At 40.3% G+C, this 20,000-nt stretch overlaps 3 pseudogenes; 2 read left to right on the top strand and 1 right to left on the bottom strand.

The window, feature by feature from the left end:
* The first annotated feature begins 2,496 nt into the window (after positions 1–2,496).
* On the top strand, positions 2,497–3,480 carry LOC149040057 (uncharacterized; annotated as a pseudogene).
* Positions 3,481–4,262: 782 nt separating this feature from the next.
* On the top strand, positions 4,263–7,552 carry LOC149040056 (uncharacterized; annotated as a pseudogene).
* A 5,931-nt stretch (positions 7,553–13,483) lies between these two features.
* LOC149040055 (uncharacterized) overlaps positions 13,484–20,000 on the bottom strand; it is a 6,604-nt pseudogene continuing 87 nt past the window's right edge.

Below are 20,000 nucleotides of genomic sequence, written 5' to 3'. Positions count from 1 at the left end.
CACCTACCATTGTTTCAAACTTTGGTATTATTTATCTTGGTTAAGAACATTAAAAAAGATATCAAGGATGAAAAAATGAAAACAAAAGAGAGAGGATCGCACGACTTATATGATGAGCCCGGTGTTGTCGGTAGATTGGGTGGTGTGGTACCGTATGCCAAAGCTCAAAAGATCTCTAATGCTCAAGCTAAAAAAGAATTAGAGAAAAATTTGGCGTACATGCTTCACAAACCTAGACGTCAACGAGGTGAATTTTTACCTTTGGTGGTGCTCGACATTGATCAACAATGGGTAGCAGATTTGATTGAAGTACAGACCTTATCCAAACAGAACAAGGGATACGATACATATTGATCGTGATCCGATGCCTTTTCCAAATAAGCATGGGCCTTGCCGATTAAAAAGAAAACAGGAAAAGATGTGACGGATGCTTTTGCCAAGGAAGCCTCAAGGAAGCCAAAGGAAGGAAACGTCAGACGTTACAGATAGATGCAGGCAAAGAATTTTACAATTAGACCTTTCAAACATAGATGAAAACACATGAGATTCATCACTTTTCAATGCATGGAGATGCCCAAGCCAGTATCGTTGAACGATTCAATCAAACTCTTAAATCGAAATTGTATTGTTATTTCACAGCTGCCAATACTCTCAAGTATGTCGATGTCTAACCAAAACTTGTGAATCAATACAATCGCACTTATCACAGGAGTATCAAAACCACACCAGCTAAAGTCACAAACAATCTGTATGGGAAATATCAAACTCAAAAGAAAAAGAAACCTGTCTTTAAAGGAGGTGATTAAGTCCGACTGAATAAAAAATTTAGACCATTTAAGAAATAGTATCTACCAGGATGGACGGAAGAAGTGTTTCAAGTTCCTAAAGTGGTACTTGGTATGGTGACGACCTATAAAGTGTAAGAATTGGATGACACGCCCTTACAAGGCACATTTTATGCGTGGGATTTGCAAAAAGTACATGTAGATGAAGCGACTTATTTTCGAGTGGAAAGAGTATTAAGAGACAAAAGGTAAATTGTTTGTCGAGTGGAAAGGGTACCCTAGCAAATATAACAGTTGGACTAATAAAAAAGATTTAAAGTGACCTGTGTGTTTGTGGCGATCGCATCATGAGAGGAGGAGGTTTGAGGCGCTTTAAAGTGTATGTGCCCAATGAACAAGGAGGTGGTGGTCTCATGCGCTGGCAGACCCCCTCATCTTACACCCCACCGCCTTTTATTGGATCCAGGGGTGATCCTCAAATAGGTGCCGGAGTTAAAGACATGGCTAAAGGTTTTCTGAAAGGTGTAGTAGGGGTCTTAAAAGCAGTGTCAAAAAGCGTTCGTTATCAGAAGTGCCGCGAGGTATAAAGAGAGGGGCATCCCGAGCGCTTAAGAACGAATTAAAGAGAAAAGTTGCCAAGAGGCTCAACGATATTTTTGGAGAATAAAACATGGTCCGCATCAGTACCGTACGTCAAAGTGATCCTATCATTGATGTAGGCACAGCATCACTGACGGATCCTGTGTCTTCCATCTTAAAAAGGTACAAAGGGAGAAAAAGAAAAAAACAACAACGAGGGGGATTTCTCACAAGTCGCATAAAGAAAATAGGAACCTGACGACGTGTGCATAAACGCAGAAGACGTTGAAACAGACACATCACCATGTCTATCAATGATTTCAGTAGACTTCTCTTCGCGGCTGAAATACTCCATGCACTTAGTCTTCTCTTCTTTGTTTACGAGTTCTGCTGCATAACTTCTGTGCGCTTCTCCAAACTTACGAAAGGCCTCTTTGGAGGTTGTAAGTTTTTCCTTTACTTCTTGTACATTTCCTTCGTCAGAAAGTAATTCGATGACTTCATTAACTTTAGCAGTTACGTTTGCTATGTGACCTCTTCGAGTGTTCTTAAGGCTTCGAATCCTTTCGTTACGAACTCCATCCGAATCGAGAGTCGTATTCGGTCTTCTTGGTCTTGTTCGCAGATTTACTTCGTCCAATTCTTCAGGTGCTCGTTCCGAAGACATCATTGAAGCATCGCAAATTTTTAACGATGTAACTGCCACTGGCGACTAATACTAATTCTAGCGCAATTTTTAACGCGGAACAAAACGACACAGTAAAAAACTGCAAATAAAACAGGGAACGAAAACTATTACAATATAAACTAGACTAAATACATAAGGAAAGCTACGACGAAGAAAACTACATGATACAAAACTTACATTTGTTGCGATGTTATAGATCCTGCCTAGTGGCGAACAAACTGCACGAAGCGAAAAGAACAAATATACGAAACTACACTCGACGAAACTACACTGCAAAACTACCCCAAACTACGATGAACAATACGGTTAAATAGATGCTACGTTACGCAACGTTACGCAATGACACAAAGAAAGCGCACACGAAACTTTACTAAAATTAGCTTTTTTGCACAAGAACAATAAACAAACGAAAAGAATGTAAGGCGTTGCGATCTACAGGTGGACATGTACCATCTTAAAGCTTTCATACAGACGATCCTGAATTATGACAGAGATGATGGAGAGACGATACTCGAACCAGCTGGATTGCGGAACGAAATCGATTCTCCTGTAACCTAAACTGCTGGAAATGTCAAGATGGATGATGCCACGTATAAAGCTCTTTCTACAAATCATCAAGACAGCATCAAGAAAGAGAGAGCAGATACAAGAGATTCCTATGCAGGAGGAAAGAGAAGAATGTTAAGAATGAAACCGTTTATAGACGCGTTTCACCAAGGAAAATGGATCATCCCCAAAACTCTTTTGGAATTGGAATTTTATTTGAATCCAGCAGCTTTGTTCATGAACAGAGAAGACAATCCACCCAATGAGGAAGTCCGAGTCAACTCAGAGGATATTAAACTTACCTTCTTTCCCTTGTCTGGTGTCCCTAAACCCAGCTGTCTACATGAGCATGATGAGTATGATGACCAAAACCTCAGCCAAGTATCCCATGATCCGTACTGAAATGAGACAGTTTCCCCTGGAGGATGGGGCCACTTCTAAAGAAATCAACAACCCACTTAATGGAAAGGGGCCACAAAGAGTCATCATTGGTATTCTGAAAACTACTGCATTCAATGGTCAATACAAAGAAGACTGCTTGGCCTTTGGCTAATTTGAGGTGGAATACATCAAACAAATTGTGAATGGAGAAGAATACCCTGGCGAGACTTTGGAACTCAACATTTCTAATGGTCAAAGAAGACTTGGTGGGTTATTACCGATTTCTGGATGCTACTGGCTGTGTGTACAGAAATGCAGGAAACATGGTGCGATTCAGACTGGGGTCATGTAAAAAATTGCATGCTGTTTGCATTTTCCAATGTGGCCAATGGAAGACACGATGACCTGGTTCTTCTACCTAAATACGAAGGCTTCATCAACATTCACACTAAATGTGCAGGGCAAGCAAGTCAGAAAACAGTGATCGTGTATGCTGAATAAGAAAGCATTATGGAAATTGATGGCATTAAGGGCTACCATCATGGAAGTGCATCAGTGATGGAGTTTGTGTGGCTTACTACTAATCAACTCAACGCTTTAGCGGATAGCGATCCAGAACTCCGCAAGTACTTTGTGGGTGCTTTAGCCTGTGACGAACTACCCAAGTCGCCTGAACGTGTGAAACCGAGAGCTTACATTCTCAATACCCACCCTGCAGACAAACCTGGGGAACACTGGATAGCTGTGTGGACCGAACACGATAGCTGTGAAATTTCAAATAGCTATGGGTTAGATTTAGCCACTTGTGAATTTCTGACACCATTTATTGTATGGTTAAACCGATGGCCTTACGTGAGTAAAAATACTTGAGCATTACAATCTGTAAAAACCGCAAGTTGTGAAAATAATGCCATCATTTATTTAATGTGTAAAGCAAGACGTAAAGTATGAATTAGTTTTTTCCATGTTTTCTAAAAGGATTATGTAGGCAACGATGACAAAGTAGGCGACATGTTAGAAGACATTATTCAATCGTCAATAAAATGAAAGAAATGAAAGAAAATCGTGTCATTTTTGTGTAACTCGCTTTTAGCAATCATGTTCAAGTGTGTGGAACGAGGATTTTCTTTCAAATTCCCTTCCAATATTTTGATTGTGGTCCCTACAAGTTGTGGAAAAACCACCTTTCTCCATCACCTGCTTTTAGAAAATTTAGATGTCTTTGACGAAAGACCGCCCGCGTGCACTACTGTTATGAACCCTGGCAAAATAGGTTTGATGACATGCAACACTATGGCATAGAATTTTTTAAAGGAGTGCCTACCCACGACGATTTAACAACATGGTTTGGAGATAAACGAGGGGGTATTCTTGTCCTGGATGATATCATGTCGGAGGGAGATGACAAAGAAATACTTAAGAACAAGTCTCTGTAAGAATCAAACATCTTGGCAAATGAAAATTTTCAACCCCCCTTCAAATTTTGCATGCAGTTAGGCACTCAGGGGGGATTCACAAAAAAATGCCCTTTTTAAAGGTCGCAGCACTCTTGTTGCCATGGTAACAACGGCTGCTTGTTGGAGGCTCGGAGCCTCATTTTCATACAAAAACGTCGCAAAAAAAGAGTGAAATGTTTATTTCTCTATCAGATATTGCACAATTTGGCGATTTTTACATCTAATGTTCTCAACAACGAATGTTTCAGCCAAATGAAACATGCACGGCTTTGGAAGAATGTTATCTTATGACCAATATCCCGAAGAGAAATCTCGCCTCTGGTTGTCATCTTTTAAAAAAAAAATTGATCAAACTTCTTGGAGGACTACTCGACATAACTACAAACATAAACCTCAAATCGTGTGCATATCATCCAGATTCCGAGTGCTGCACCTTCTTTCATGGGAATTTGAGCGATCCGAAGTCCTCTGAAGATACACTGATATACTTGTATGTCATTTGAAACAAGTTGAAGTCAGCTGATCTATAAGAATCTATCCTCACACCGGTCATTTGTCATAAACATGTACGTTGCCACGATGGCGTGACGCTGTATTTCTCTATGATGTTTCCATCGATCGCCCCAAAGAAGACGAGAAATGGACATTTTTGGATATATCAGCAGATTTCCGCTCATTCTAAGTAAAAACAACAACAATAAAAAAGAACTTTTGAACGCTCGTAAACACTGAGAATCTTAGAGCAGAAATCGCAGCTTGTCAGCAGCAGTACTACATGTAAAACCCAGTCGTCACAATAGCAATTTGAACTACTCGCGCGAAAATCATCACAAAGTGGAGATTTTGAACTTCTCAGTATCCCTGCAGTACAGAAAACGAAACAGGGATTTCATCACAATCAATTTCCAAAATTTAGCTTTTTTCAGGGAGTCTTTCACATGCTCGAACGTTGTATTGGCTTTGAGCCTTGAGATTTATTTCCCTTGACAATAAAATGCTATAGAAAGTGATTACAAAATTACAAAGCAACTATTTTTGATGTCGCTTGGACCGAAAAATACAGATTTGAAATAATTAATGCTGTCACTGATGAACCAAAGGGCACAATCTTCTCAGCTATTAGCTTGATGGTCTCCACAGACTAACGTTATTAGACCGAACGATCTCCTTTTTCTTCCTGGTGAGCCGGCCACCTCAGGGGAAAATTAAAGAGACCTTTGACTTCCTCTCGTGTAAATCACTGGGAGATTGCGTTATATTTATCTTTCTTTAAGCTTGTAAAAGATATCCGGGAGAAAAGTATGGAAAATAATTGTGATGAAATCGCTGTTCTTTTTCCTGAAAGACATGAAGCAATCCAGATTACACATTAACCATGTGGAGTTTTGTTCATGTGACAAGTTACGATTTGCGTGTGGATAATAAGTTGTTTGAAAGGTGGAGTTATTAAATTATGATTTAATTAAATCTTTTATTTCGAGCTTTGTTATGATTTTTTTCTTTATCAATACATGGAAGGAAACATTGATTGACTCGATAGCACTGCGGCGGTGATAAGTCTCTCCTCTTCATATCTTATGAAAATTTTTAAACAGTTTTCTGACAGTTTTCAGATGATTTGAAATATCTTAGTTCCTGTCACAAGGAAATGATAACTGGTCGTATCTGCTCTTTGTAAGGAGATGCCTATGTCGTTCAAATTGATTTGGTTGCAACTGGGTTTTACATGTAGTGCTGCCGCTGACAAGTTACGATTTATACTCTTAGATTATCAGTGTTTACGAGCGTTTATCAGGGTTTTCCTCTTTTTGTCTGTTTTTTTTTTACTTCAGAAAGCGGAAATCTGCTGACATATATGAAAAATATCCATTTCCTGTCTTCTTTGGAGCGACCGATGGAAACTTCATGGAGAAATACAGCATCACGCCATCGTGATAACGTACATGTTTATGACAATTGATCGGTGTGAGGATACTTTAGTGTAGATCAGCCCACTTCAACATGTTTCAAATGACATACAAGTATATCAGTGTATCTTCAGGGGACTTCGGGTTGCTCAAATTCCATGTAAGAAAGTGCAGCACTCGTAATCTGACAATGACAACCAGAGGCGAGATTTCTCTTCGGGATATTGCTCATAAGATAACATTCTTCCAAAGCCGTGCATGTTTCATTTGTCTGAAACATTTGTTGTTGAGAACATTAGATGTAAACATCGCCAAATTGTGCAATATCTGATTTTGAGCTTTTTTCGCGAATTGCCTCTATAAAAAGTGGAGGCAGGCCCGCAGATATTTTTACATATTTAAAACTAGAATATTATAACCAGCTAGGTGGGTAGTTTCTGTTCCAGAATCGGTGTACTTTTGGAGAAACTCACATAAACGTTTTCCATGTTTTACCCGACAACAAAAATGACCGAAACTGTACCGAGATGAATAATCTATTGGTGTGTTCACATTCACTCTCAGGGAAAATTGAATGAGTCAAAGTGAAGACGACTGATGTCACTATGTATGGTAGAAGTGCCAGTTTGTAATGTATTTAGCTTGAGATAGAGAAATAAACATTTCACTCTTTTTTTGCGACGTTTTTGTATGAAAATGAGGCTTCAAGCCTCGAACAAGCAGCCGTTGTTACCATGGCAACAAGAGTCCTGCGACCTTTAAAAAGGGCATTTTTGTGCATCCCCCCTGAGTGCCTAGCTGCATGCAAAATTTGAAGGGGGGTGGAAAATTTTCATTTGCCAGGATGTTTGATTCTTAGAGACTTGTTCTTAATCTTTTCACTCAATATTCTCACCACATGAATGTCACCGTGTGTTATCTCTGCCAAGATATGTTCCCTCAAGGAAAATATGCCAAGACCATCTCTAGGAATGCGCAATACATTATTGCCTTTAAAAATCCTAGAGATAAAGTGGCATTGCGCACCTTACTGCTACAGATATACCCGGCCAAGTGGCTACCTGTCATGGATATATATGATGCATGTACGGACAGACCCTATGGTTATTTGTTATTTGACGTATACCCTGCAAGTAGAGATTCTATGAGACTTTTAAGTCACTTGTACGAAGGCACGAAGGGTGTGTACGCTGTTACAGAGTGAGATAAATAAGAAAGATGCCTGGTTATAAGCGCAGTATGCCTACAACCCAAAGGAGAAGAAGAGTGAAAAGAAGAGTAACCAAAAGAGGACAAAAAGGAGGTATCCTATTATTAGCGGCACTCATTCCAGCCCTCATTGCTGGAGGTAAAGCATTAGGTTTAGGTGCCCTTGGAGGAGCTGCATCGTTTGGGGCTAAAAAAGGCTTAGACGTTCTTACAAAGAAAAAGCGATGATTAGTAGTTTCAAGAGAAATGTGGATTTTTTAAAATCTATTTTACAAGAGAAAAATAGAAGGCGTCGTATGGAAAAAAGTAAAGATCAAATCAATGCCAACAGTGAGTTCACGTTGAACATGTTGAAGAAAAAGATACCTTTTGTCACCGCCCACCGTTGCCAAACTCAAGAAATATAGAGTGATGTTGAGAGAGTTGGGTAAACTGGGTAACTCTTTAAAAAAGAGACATCGATTACTTGTGAATCAAACAGGTGGTAGCTTTTGGAGTGGTATGAACGACGCATTCTGTCAGTGTTTTAAGATATCATGACTGTTGCTGTGCAAGAGGGTACAAATGAAGTGGACACGGGTATAAAGTTTAATTTGCAAGGATTCACCTGAGTGTAGACTCAAATAGCTAGACTGTTCTGGTGGTTGCATATACATGTGGTGGAACCCTTGTGGCGATTATGGAGACATTCTTAACAGTGAAACCTGATGAGTTTCGAGCTTTGGTAGATTATTACAAGGGAAAAACTACCAAAGGTACTCCTCTGGACAAAGCTGCACGCGTGGCCACCGAAGCAAACCTGTTACTAAAAGATACATACACTCCTGCTGCTTTAAAAAAAACCTGTAGTAAAAGAATTGTTAATGCAAGAACGCAAGCTTATTGACAAATTGAGACAGATTCCTATCACCGGTGGTGTAGAACCTCCACCTCGAGACGACGAGGGTAATCTCACGGAGGGGTTGCAAAATGGATTGTTAAAAGATCATTAAATCCATAAATATGAAGGGACAAGCCACCATACCTCAGATGACGCCCAAGAGGGAACCTGTCACACCTACGAGGATCAAGAACGAACCCGTCACCCCTGTGAAACCGGGAATGTCCAAGATTCCTGTTCTCACACGTCCATCCCAAAAGATACAATAAACATAATACATAAACCTCCTCTAGACTGAGCAAAAATTTTCCCTTCTGTGCGTTCTGGTCTTAATCTGTCAAGGTTCAAATCTCCAGTAAGTATGAGTGTGTTACATTCTATTGTAGCCCACATACATAGTGAATTAAATTCCTCTTCCAGTTTACGGTAGTGGTCGGTGCCAGTTGCGTTTGGGGCTCGATAAATACCAACAAACAACACATCATTATTGTTTATTGTTGCATTTATGGCCAGAATTTCAAGTAATTTATACTGCTTAGGAAGCTTTACACGATGAGATACCATCTTTGATGAGAAATATGCCATCAGGCCACCACCACCCTTTTTTCTATCCATCCCATAGGTATGATATCCTTCAAGAGCCACCTGTGCATTGGTATAAGAAGAGTCGATCTTAGTCTCTGACAGAAAAATCACATGTGACTTTAATTCTTTGTTAAGTAATATCAGATCATCCAGTTTGTTTTGGCAGCTATTGATGTTTAGATGAACCATCCTGAGATCGGTAGTGTTCCGTTTCCTTTCTTGTATTATCCACAGTTCAGGCAAGTCATTAGCATATCCAACCACATCCTCATTTGCATTTGCATATTCACCTTCGCCGCCATGTTGAGTTAGATTTTCTACTCCTACCAAACTTTGCTCAAACCTAAAAGGAAGCGAGCAGGTCCATTCAATATCTAGGTAGTCCAGACAGTAGTACTTGAAGCCGGCTTTACTCAGGTTTATGCACTTAGCATGTGACCAGACATTGCACTCAGTACATAACAAAGCATCTTGATTCAAGCGAACTCCTTTCCCACTCTCCTTACAAGGATATTTTGGGGTTCTCTTTTCCGTTGGACCTGGGTTTTTGTGGATATTCCCTCCGAGAACTATTCGGCTGAGCTGTTGGTTGCTTGTGTCGTTAGCAGTGTACGGAAATCTTGAAGCCAAGTAGGATTTACTTCTGCCCGAACTCGCTCTCGGAGTTGCCCAGCTTCTGGCCCCATAAATATCCCAGGAATTTTGAGGCAGGATTGCTGATACATCGGTTAGAAGTCGTTGCCCGCCTTCCCAATGTATTGAGCACTTTTGTGTGTCGAAAAGGAATGAAATATATAGCAGTAGAGCAAAACATTTGTTAGATTTGACGAGCTTGATAAAACACAGCCGGCTGCCATGACCACGTGCAAGTAACACATCTTCATCATCGTCCATTGTTTTCCAGTACGTATTAGAGATCAGAAGACTGATCTTATACGTCAAATACACTACCAACCAATCTTGGAAGGAAATTATTATTACGATCCCAAGAAGATTCATTACATCAAGTTACATAAGAATCACATCGATGTGGTGGAAACACTGATAAGTGAGTCGGAAAATAATAATTTGGCTCAGTTTACAGACGGCGCTTCTATCGTCACATTGCATTTTAGACAAGTGAGATAACTTGTCTAACCAAAAAAAGAGACAGCCAGAGGCTGTCTTTCTGGAGCTGCTGCTGCCAAAAAGCGAAGCCCAGGAAAAGAAGAAGAGAAAGAAACACAAATGGATCCTACATGGGAAGATAAAATAGAATTCCAATTAAAAGAAATGATACGTAACGTGGAGGAAAGAACTTATTTTTTAAAGAAATGGCTTGATAATATTGAACAACATAGAAAACGTTCAGTGTAGTGTTTTTTGTTAAGTTGTAGACACTGAAGATGCCTCGAGTGTATTCATGTCGATGCCACAAATGTAAATTATGCATGATTTCTCATGAAAAACAAATCAAAGAAACATAGAGGGATTATTATGAAAAGTTACGAAAAGTAGTACGCCTCACGGAAATGGAAATGGTCACCCCCAAGGGATTCAAGAATTAACTGTTTACATTAAGAAATAACTAACACATCATGTAAACTTTTTTAAAACTTTGTTTTATTTAAAAAACAATGAAAACAACGTTCGCTTTGAGTGTTCGCTTTGAGTGTCAATGTTTTTTTTATATATATATATATATATATAAAAGCAACAAGTCCATGTTCTACAAATCTTGTGCATCCAGGTGCGAATATCCGTAAGGATAAGACTTAAAACTGTTCGAATGATCTAAAACTCGCTTGTCGAACACAAGTTGATACGACTTGGTCTGAGTCTCAGTCTTGGTTTTTTTTCAAAGTGGGGTTTCTGACAAAGAGGGTCGGGTTGACCACCAGCGTTTTTCTTCGTTCATCTAACAGGTGAAGAATTTCATCCAAAATATTTTGGCGGGTGATGTCGTAATTCAGCTGTTTGGCACCACGTACATTCAGCGAAAATCCCTTTACTTTGCACACCACTTTACCATTCTTTGTTCTATACCCATAGTTCTTCGCACCTGCGGAGATGAATTCTACGATAAAGTTGCCATTGTCATGCTCGTTGGTCATGCCGCCGAGGTAGTCGCTAAGCTCGATTTCTGTCTGCCCCGCTTTCCATGTATAGATGACCGAGTCTGTATCGTAACACAAGACCTGGTCACCCAACTTTACCAATGATTCGTACAATTTAAGGCGGGCCAATCAGGTGGTAAATCTGCGATGAAAATATTCGTATTGCTCCCTTTGTAAGGATCATCTTCATCGCGTTTGTACGATACCTCTATCACTTCAGAATTAAGAATACGGATGTCTGTCACAGTGAAGAGAGGGTCGTCAAGCAGATCTAGGAGTTCGTAGGGTTGCGTGCATTGTTTGGTTTTGTTGGCCAAATTTCCCCCAGAAAGAGTTAAGAGAGAATTTTTCTGGAGACCGCGTGAAATCAAAAAATGTGGCACATGCCTAGAAAAAGCCCTACCTTCATACTTCGCTCAAAGATACCTTAGGGTAAGTCTATAAACGTGGTATAATTTTTTTTGTTCAGAACTATTTTTATTGTCTAGAAAATCACCAAACACTGTATCGAGCCCCAACCGCCATAACAGTGGCCGAAATGAAGCCGACGAATAGGGCAACAAAAACGTTATTCTTCAAAAGCGCAAAAAAAAGTTAGTCTTTCCGAATATTATCTATTTGTATACGAGGTATTAAAAAATGATTTGAATCTAATAACGGGATTATTGACATAACTATGAATTATTGGCGAATATTTGAAAATCGCCAAAATTTGATTGATTAAAAATTTCATTTTGGAGCAGTTTTTCAATAAAAATTTTTCCTACTCGGTATAACTCGGAATCACTTGAGATGAGCATTTCTGAAAATTGGAAACGATGTTCTTTTCAAGGATATAAAATTTAATTTGGGGCTCTTAATTACTGTGAAGAAATAGCCCGATCTATTTCGTGCAAATCGCAACGCCGCCGTGTAAACAATCGCAGATAATCCAATTATTCTTTTATTATGGAAGCCATAATTTCTGCAAAATCTTACCGCTTTGAGCTGTGCTTTATCAGAAACTCAATATGTTACCCTTACCTTCTGAAACCAGTGATTAAGGAGTGATGTTTCCATTATTTTTGTTTCAAATCGCCATGTTCACTTGAAAAGTGTTTACAACGTCCGGCTTGACCATTTACAATACTCGAAGCTGTTCATAAATCATAAATGGCACAACGATGTTCACCAACGAAGTCGTGTGTCATCACTCATGTTTGTCACGCAATCACGCTAAACGTGCACAGGACACTCAGACAGGCATTCGTCTGCAGACATCGCTGTACCGAGTGCAGGGCCAACTAATATTTATTTCTTAGTCAGTGTTATGTTTTAAACAAAAATCTGCGCGAATTCACTTAAAAAATGCTGTAGATCTCTTTGAGTGTTTTGAATCAGTGCCATTCTGAAAAACTACTTTTTGACGTTTTCGTAAATTTAGTCACCCCCTGGTACTGACTATACATGCGTTGTTATCGACTCTATTTCCACGACTTCGCGCTTGCAAAGATTATATTTATCAATAAGCACTTTAAGCATGACGTTTAACGGCAAACAGCAAACGCAAGCTTGCCTTTCATTTTGTTACCTATTTATGGAATTCTTAAAAAAATCCTGCACAAAAAATAAAATAAAATAAAATAACACATTCACGACAAACACAAACCTACAAACCGTGTACACACGCCTAAAGACAGTGTCCCTAGTGGATCGATAAGGTCTACCATGACCTTCAGTGGCAGGCAGACAGGTTCCACGGTGAGGCGTTCTTTTCTAATGACACTGGAAAAATTCTACCGACTATGTAAACAGAACAACAGACTAACAATTTCGTGCTTTATCTAAGCACTTTGAACGTTAAACTTCACTAAAAACGTAAATCTTCGAGTCACGAAGTCGGCCGCTTGTATCAGGCCGCGAAACATTACGTGTTATTTGATAGCGCCTGAATGTAGGTCATTACAATTACATTTTTTAAAGCTTTGGACTTACACAATCTCTGTTTTTTGTTTTTGTTGTTGTTTTTTTTTAAATTTTCCTTACGATAGCATGCTCATCAATTTAAACCTTTCGATTTTGTACCTTGATTGCTACGATGATAATGGCCATCGCTAGAAACTTGACAGTTTTCTCAACTCGAACTCAGAAAAAGTTGTTTCCCGTCCCTTAAACAATTAATCGGCCATTCTTTAAGATCCCGAATTCTCGACAAGACAGAGGCGGCGTACCCTCGGAGATTCAAGAAAGCAGGAAGTTCCTCCATACCAGCTAACTGAATGGGTTTTATAAAGCAAAAAAAAGAAAGAAAGAAAGGAAAAGAATACAGTGTCATATACTTTAGGTGTTTTCCTCGTCAATGAAACCAATATTTAAGCTACATGTAGTTCGTCACTGCTGACAGGTACAGCTAAAACAAAGGGCTTTGATCTTGCTCACGTAAGGCTGCTTACGATGAACGGAGATATCGCTGATATCAATGCTAAAAAATAAGCAAATATTCTTCAGCACTGAAATGGAAAATCTCTTTAACTTGGACTTTGCAGCCATTTCGCAAAGATTGTACGCATCATATGTGATAGGGTGTCTAAGCGCCAGTTCGTTTACAGCCGTATTCGACAGCTCTTGGATTCTTGCTTCACTTGCAGCAGCCTCCAAGTCGTCATCAGACAGTTCCTCGTCATCCTGGAGGGTCTTTTTCGCAGCCAGTCGGGAAATGAAGGCAGCTATTTGATTTGCTGTAAGGAAATCGTCGCTTGTAAACAGGTGGTTACCACTTGCATCTTTGGCGCTTACCATCGCACGTGCAACTGATGCAGGGTCTGCTTTCTGTCCTGATTGTTCCCCCAGTTTAAATTTGGCAGTAAGATAGGCCTTCTGACTGGAAGTAAATCTCTTTCGTCGGACACCAGCCCTTAGTGCCCAGCCCATTGGTACTTTTCTGCACGAATCTGGTATGATGTCAGGTCTACTGTTTGCAATAACCTCTGGTACTGAAGGGGTCTGTCCCTCCAGTTTCTCTCCATACACCTTAACAGCTCTGTCTGTTAATGTCTCGCGCTCTAGAGCTCGCTCGTGTTTACCACAATCTAAGTGTCGCTGCATTGAAGAATACCTTAGGAATGTCCGTGTGCAGCTCTCCTCAGGACAAACAAAAAGTCCTTCTTCTACACCTGTCAGATTTTCTAAGAATTCAGCGTTAGCCTCTTGGTCTACTTGATCCTCATGAACTTGAGGCTGTACGTTTTTTCTTCTTACCTTGACTGAAGTGAAGGTACTGGAATGTGTTTGAGTACTTATGAGTGATGGAAGCTCCGACAACGGTGGATTCTCTAACTTTAAAAGTTTCCCAGGGCCAACACCGTAGGCCTTCCACACGCGAATTCCGTCACCGTTATACTCAACATTGTTAATCAAACTCACATCTTCGACCTTCAAAGATTGCTCAAGAGGTGTGGCTAATTCACACAGAGTAACGTTAACCACGGACACTCCCCCGGAGGAAAGAATTGCATCAGACATCAGAGCGGGAGTCTCAATATCGCTGCCAGAATTTAGGTGAACTCTCATACGTGATTTGATCGTAGCAGCCTTTCTATCGCAAGGCCCTTTTCCCCCTTGGGGATCCGAGAAATCAAGGCGCTTTATGGATACGCCAAACTGCTCGCCGAGGACTCTTGCGCACACAATGGTTGCTCCACAGTGATAACATCCGGCATTGTCCTGCCGATAATACACGGACGCTAGATTGGGTACTGTGATCTTGAGCTGCCGTATAACATCTGCCATCACTGCAAGTACAGCACAGTTGTCTTGATTGCACGGTTTAAAAATGTGTACAAATGTAAGCATTTGCATCTCATCCCCTTCGCGCTTTGTCGCTACTGTCACATGCCAGGGGATACCACGTTTCCCAAACCAGTCGGTCTGGCTCTCTCTGTACTTTCTGGGCAAATATTTCATGGCCCAATCTTGCACCAGCAGCACTGAAGTTTCATCTAGTTGATCCAAAAGCTCCACTCGGGCAGAGTCTTGGTTGACAGAGCGAAGAAGGTGTGACTTCCAAGCCCAGATGGCTTTCTTGGCTTGCTTCACCCTGAAGAGAAGATCTTCCTTTTCCACGGATGATAGATTTTCAGTCTGCGCCGCCAGGCCTGCCTCAATTTGAAGTAAGGTCTCAGAAAGAAGGTCGCAGCGGTCACATGCGTCATTGTGGTCATGCTCTCAGACAGACTGATATGCAGGATTCTTGGGGTCGCTTAAGGCAAACGGTCTGCAATGATCGGGCACTGACGAGCTTTTAGACACATGCACCTGTGAATTTAAGCCACAGAATATTCGGATTTTTGGTGCAGGAGGTATTTCGATCAGTACAATTACTTTCAGTACAGCAATCAGGGGAGTTATTTGACAAATATCCAACTTCTGAAAAATTGAATCAGTGACAAACAACAGTTCTCTTTGTATTAATTTATTCCATTGTGTAAAAGCTAGCGTGCCGCAAAGTCATCCATCAATTCGCAATAAAGTGCGTGAAATACGTTGCTTAAGATTTTTTTTAATTAGGCCATCTTTTTTCCTATCTTCAGAGCAGCCCGACGGACTCGCCTAATTTTCGGTTGGTGTAGCCGACATACTCTGCATCACACAAATCATATTTACAATTGTACACAACGCATTGTTGGCTAATTATAGGTGGTTTGGGCTCACAGATCTCGAGGCCTTCACATATTTTGCGACTCTTGAACACAGGTTGAAGAGTGTGATCTATTTTTTTGCGTAGATCTGATAATTGCCTTTTCACTGCGTCAGCTGACTTTTGATCTTTAAAAGGCAAAACCACTCGATGAACAGCATTGTCGTTGGTGGATAATTGAGCTTGCACTCCGGTGTTTAGTAAAGTAATAAATAAGAAATTTTACCTTAAATCTAAGAGAAACACTATTTCTGCAAAAAAAAAAAAAGGATTAAGATACGGAATTTCTCAACGCTGCATACAATTCGCAGTTTTGGTGGTTTTTCCTTTTCCGCATGTTTCGTATCATTTGTGACCATCGCCTTCTAGTTCCAGGCTCTGTGACAATGGCGCTTGGGTACCGGGCCTCCCAGCTCAGACTTTTTTCTTGATTTTTAACTGCTAGCAGTCTATTTCGTTTCCTAACCTGCGACGTGATAACCTGAATACGAATTGAGAAACAGCCAGCAAGCGGCGGCGAGGGGTGAAGCTGCCCTATTCCCTCCTAGTTTCCTCCCCTTATTTTCGTAATTTTAACATTCTTAACCCTATTCAGACCGGGGGTGCGGATTCACCCCTTCCCCCTCCGTAACTTCCAGAATATTTGAACAATGACAACGAAACTTAAAGGGTATATAGTATGTCTGAACATCTATATTTTGGTATACGTCACGTGGTATCATGACGTCATATCTTGTGACAATTATGACATAATGTCCAAACAGCCGCCATCCGCCATCCTGGATTTCAAACTTTTTCAAAAACCTCAGAAAACCGCCGCAAATTACCGAAAAGTCCCTAAAAACTTTAAACAACAGAGGATAAAATTATCCTCTCTTGCTTTAAAAGGTTGCTAAAAAGGCCTAAAAAGGTGAAAATAACTACATTAAACCTAATTTCCATTACTAAAAACAAAAAAATTACAAATTTAGAAAAGATGTCTTTCAAAATGACATTACCATGGCAACGTTAAGTTCCCGAAACAACAACCTGTCATACCAAATTATTTCCAGATAAATTTTAGATAAAGCTGCCAAGTTTGGCAGCGTTTGGTTGATTATTGAAAAAGTTATAGACGCTCAAGGTCAGTGCGGGCACTCCCCCCCTGGTCTGGATAGGGTTCAAAGACTATAAACCGACTCTCGCCGTCTATTCTTTTTATCAGAACGACCAATCCAAAATCAGCAAACTGGTTCGACTCTGAACGAATAAGAAAGGGTATTGCTTTACAAATAGAAGCGTCCACCCATTGAACATAGGGGGAAGTAAAAAATATCGTCTACCTTCATCGAATAATCAAACGGCGACATAATAAATTTATACTGAACAAACGCGCTTGGAACAGCTTATTAACTTGCAAGCTTGATCGCAGTAGAAAAGTTTGATTGCAATTAAACAAACAAATTAATAAAACGTACCTTGTAGTCGCTCTTTAGATAGTGCTTGCTTTCCCTTAGGTTGGTTACTTGCTTTTTTGCCCACCCCATCCCTTGCCCAGCGTCCCCAAGCATCTCGGCTACTTTACATATATCGTCAAATGCCTCTGCCCCTGAAGAACTAATGTAATCGAGTCCTTGCAAGGACTTTCTCACAGACGCGGCGCAGACACTTAAGATACGCAATAGGGTGCTGCGACTGAGGGCTTTAAATCCTGTCTCCTCAGAATACGCGAGGTACTGCTTTACTAATCGTTCTGGAACCATGGTTCGTATAACGTTGGGAACTTTGATTGTCTCTTTTGATGACAACGTTATAGTCCTTTCCCCGAAGGGCAAGTCCTGGATAACGTGTGCACTTGTGATAAATGTGATAAAGTGATCTATTTGTGCAGTGGAAACACGCATCACAAGCGCTTGCGCTGACGATACAGGTGCTCCTCTCCCGTGTGTCAGGCAATGACGTTTGGCCTCGGTAAACGACAACTAAGGTCTGGTATCCAAAGTCGCAACTTCTTAAACGACACTTTATCGGCCATGATAGACAGAATTTGCCGACGCGTCTCCCGACATCCAGCAGCGTGGTAGCAATCAGCAAGCGCTCCTAGTAGGGTTTCATCGACAGTTGTCTCAGTTTCCTCGTCACTTCACAAAGTTCTTTGAATGGCTTGCAAGGAACACATTGCCTGGAACAACTCAGCAGGACTTTTGGGCGCGATATCTTCCATTATGGCGGTCACACCTTGTCCAGCTTTTCATATGTAGTAACGCTTTGTTCTCTCACTTGCGATATCCCACGGAGTGTTAAGCCTAGAACGGACTGGACTGGTATCTCGGGATTGCAAATACTCGTTAAAGGCGTCAGCAGGTTTGTGTTCTGCCGCCTGTGCACCGTGAAGATCATCGAACGTTACTTCAAAAGAAGTGCATGTGTCGTCACTTTCAGGAATGTAGAAACTTCCTCCTGGTGTTATGGGAGTACTGTGAGGAACACCAGCGTAATCCTCCCTCTTGTCCTACAAATGTAACCACGCGTGTACAGTAAACACCTGAATATAAGAACATGGATTTCGGGCTTCTGGCTGATCGTGTTTTTGTTTAATGGGTGTTTAGTGGAAATCAGCCTGAAAGTGTTATTAAATTGTTCTTAAAATTTTTTCAGAAAAAGTATACATTATACACCACTAGAGGTGTAATTAGCATACAATGTTTCATTACTTGCACTAAAAAAAAAATTCAAATTAAAAGTAAATAAATACTATCAATGATATAAGTAAACACGAATTTTCTGAGTTTTTCTAGACCAGCTTTCTTTTTCTGATATCCTTTTTCTTTTTTAAACATAAAGAACATGTTTATTTTTCAGGCTGAATTTGTTCTTCAGTATATAAATGGTGTTTAATTGCCCAATTTTTAGCCTGATGTTCTTAATCCACGTGTTCTTGTATGCGGGTGTTTACTGTTAGTATTACTTTGCGTTTCTGTTTTTCTCAGAAAAATAAGAAAACATAAGTATGTAACTTGGTAGAAAGTCATAACGTGTTTAATTCCAAATGCTTTATTTGACTGGGCTACACTGGCGCTCAAATTCTGAAACATCAGGCACGGTGAGAAGTAATAGAAAAAAAACGAGATGGAGGCCAGCACAAGTAGGAAGTCTGAACTTACATGAATTGACTTCCAAAGTCGTGCATCGGCTTGAATGTAATTATTTAATATTGATAGCGCTATTCATAAATGATGGAGATTGTTTAGCCAAACAAACGAAACTACTGGATAACTCCTTGCGTTGAAATCTCAACGTGATCAAATAAGATACAACCCATAGTAAGTTTATGCAAGTCTACACAAGTGGGTGTCTATCAGAAAACAGGTCATGTTTAATCACAAGTTTTCTTAAAATCGCAATTGATAATGCCCTTTCACCGCGAAAATACATGTGAAAACTACAGAAACTACTACGTACTGTCACTAAAGTGGCTCACCAGAGAAACATTTTCAATTTCTTTTGCAATGCCAGCTATGCTTGAGCTACAGGCTTCTGTAACCGTTATCTTGGTATCCGGAACAATGGCCGTCCTGCAGTCACGACAAATTCCTACACACAAAAAAAAAATTAAATTGTAATCGAACTGTTCGTAAAGTAAAACTAATTTATCAATACTAATGGCTCAGTCAATTCCAAGCCCGCTCATCCCCCGGGGCATTTGTCTTTTGATTTTGATAATGTGGAAAATGCCCTACGGTGAGGCAAGCTCACGCATACAAGTAATCATTCCCTAATAAATGTAACTTCATTAGAACGACTGGAGCCTGCAACAGCTTCAATCGCTTTTTAACATCTAAAACTGCAACTCTTTTGCCTCCCGGCGTTCTTCTTTGCTTCATCTCTCGTTTGCACACGGAAATAACAGTGCAAATATTTGTACAGTGTTGGGGCAGAACCATTTACAGTAAACTCTCGCTTTGCGGACACCTCGCTATTACGGACAAAATTCAGATCTCGACACAAGAGGTTTGTCTGGAAATGACTCCAAGCATTACGGACTCTCACTACAGTGAAAACCCGATATAACGATAATGCTGAAAAATAACCAAACATATCGTTATATCGGGGTAAAAGGAGTCAAAGAGAAGCTGTCGACGGAAACTTTACAGATGCTCGGTTATTGTATTAAATTCAATGTTTTGCTTAAATTGTGACTGTGTACTGTGTACTCATTCTCATCGTTATATC

This window comes from Pocillopora damicornis, chromosome 9, assembly GCF_964200805.1.
Source record: "Pocillopora damicornis chromosome 9, jaPocDami1.2, whole genome shotgun sequence".
Lineage (NCBI taxonomy): Eukaryota > Metazoa > Cnidaria > Anthozoa > Scleractinia > Pocilloporidae > Pocillopora > Pocillopora damicornis.
This window is presented reverse-complemented; position numbering and strand designations above follow the sequence as displayed.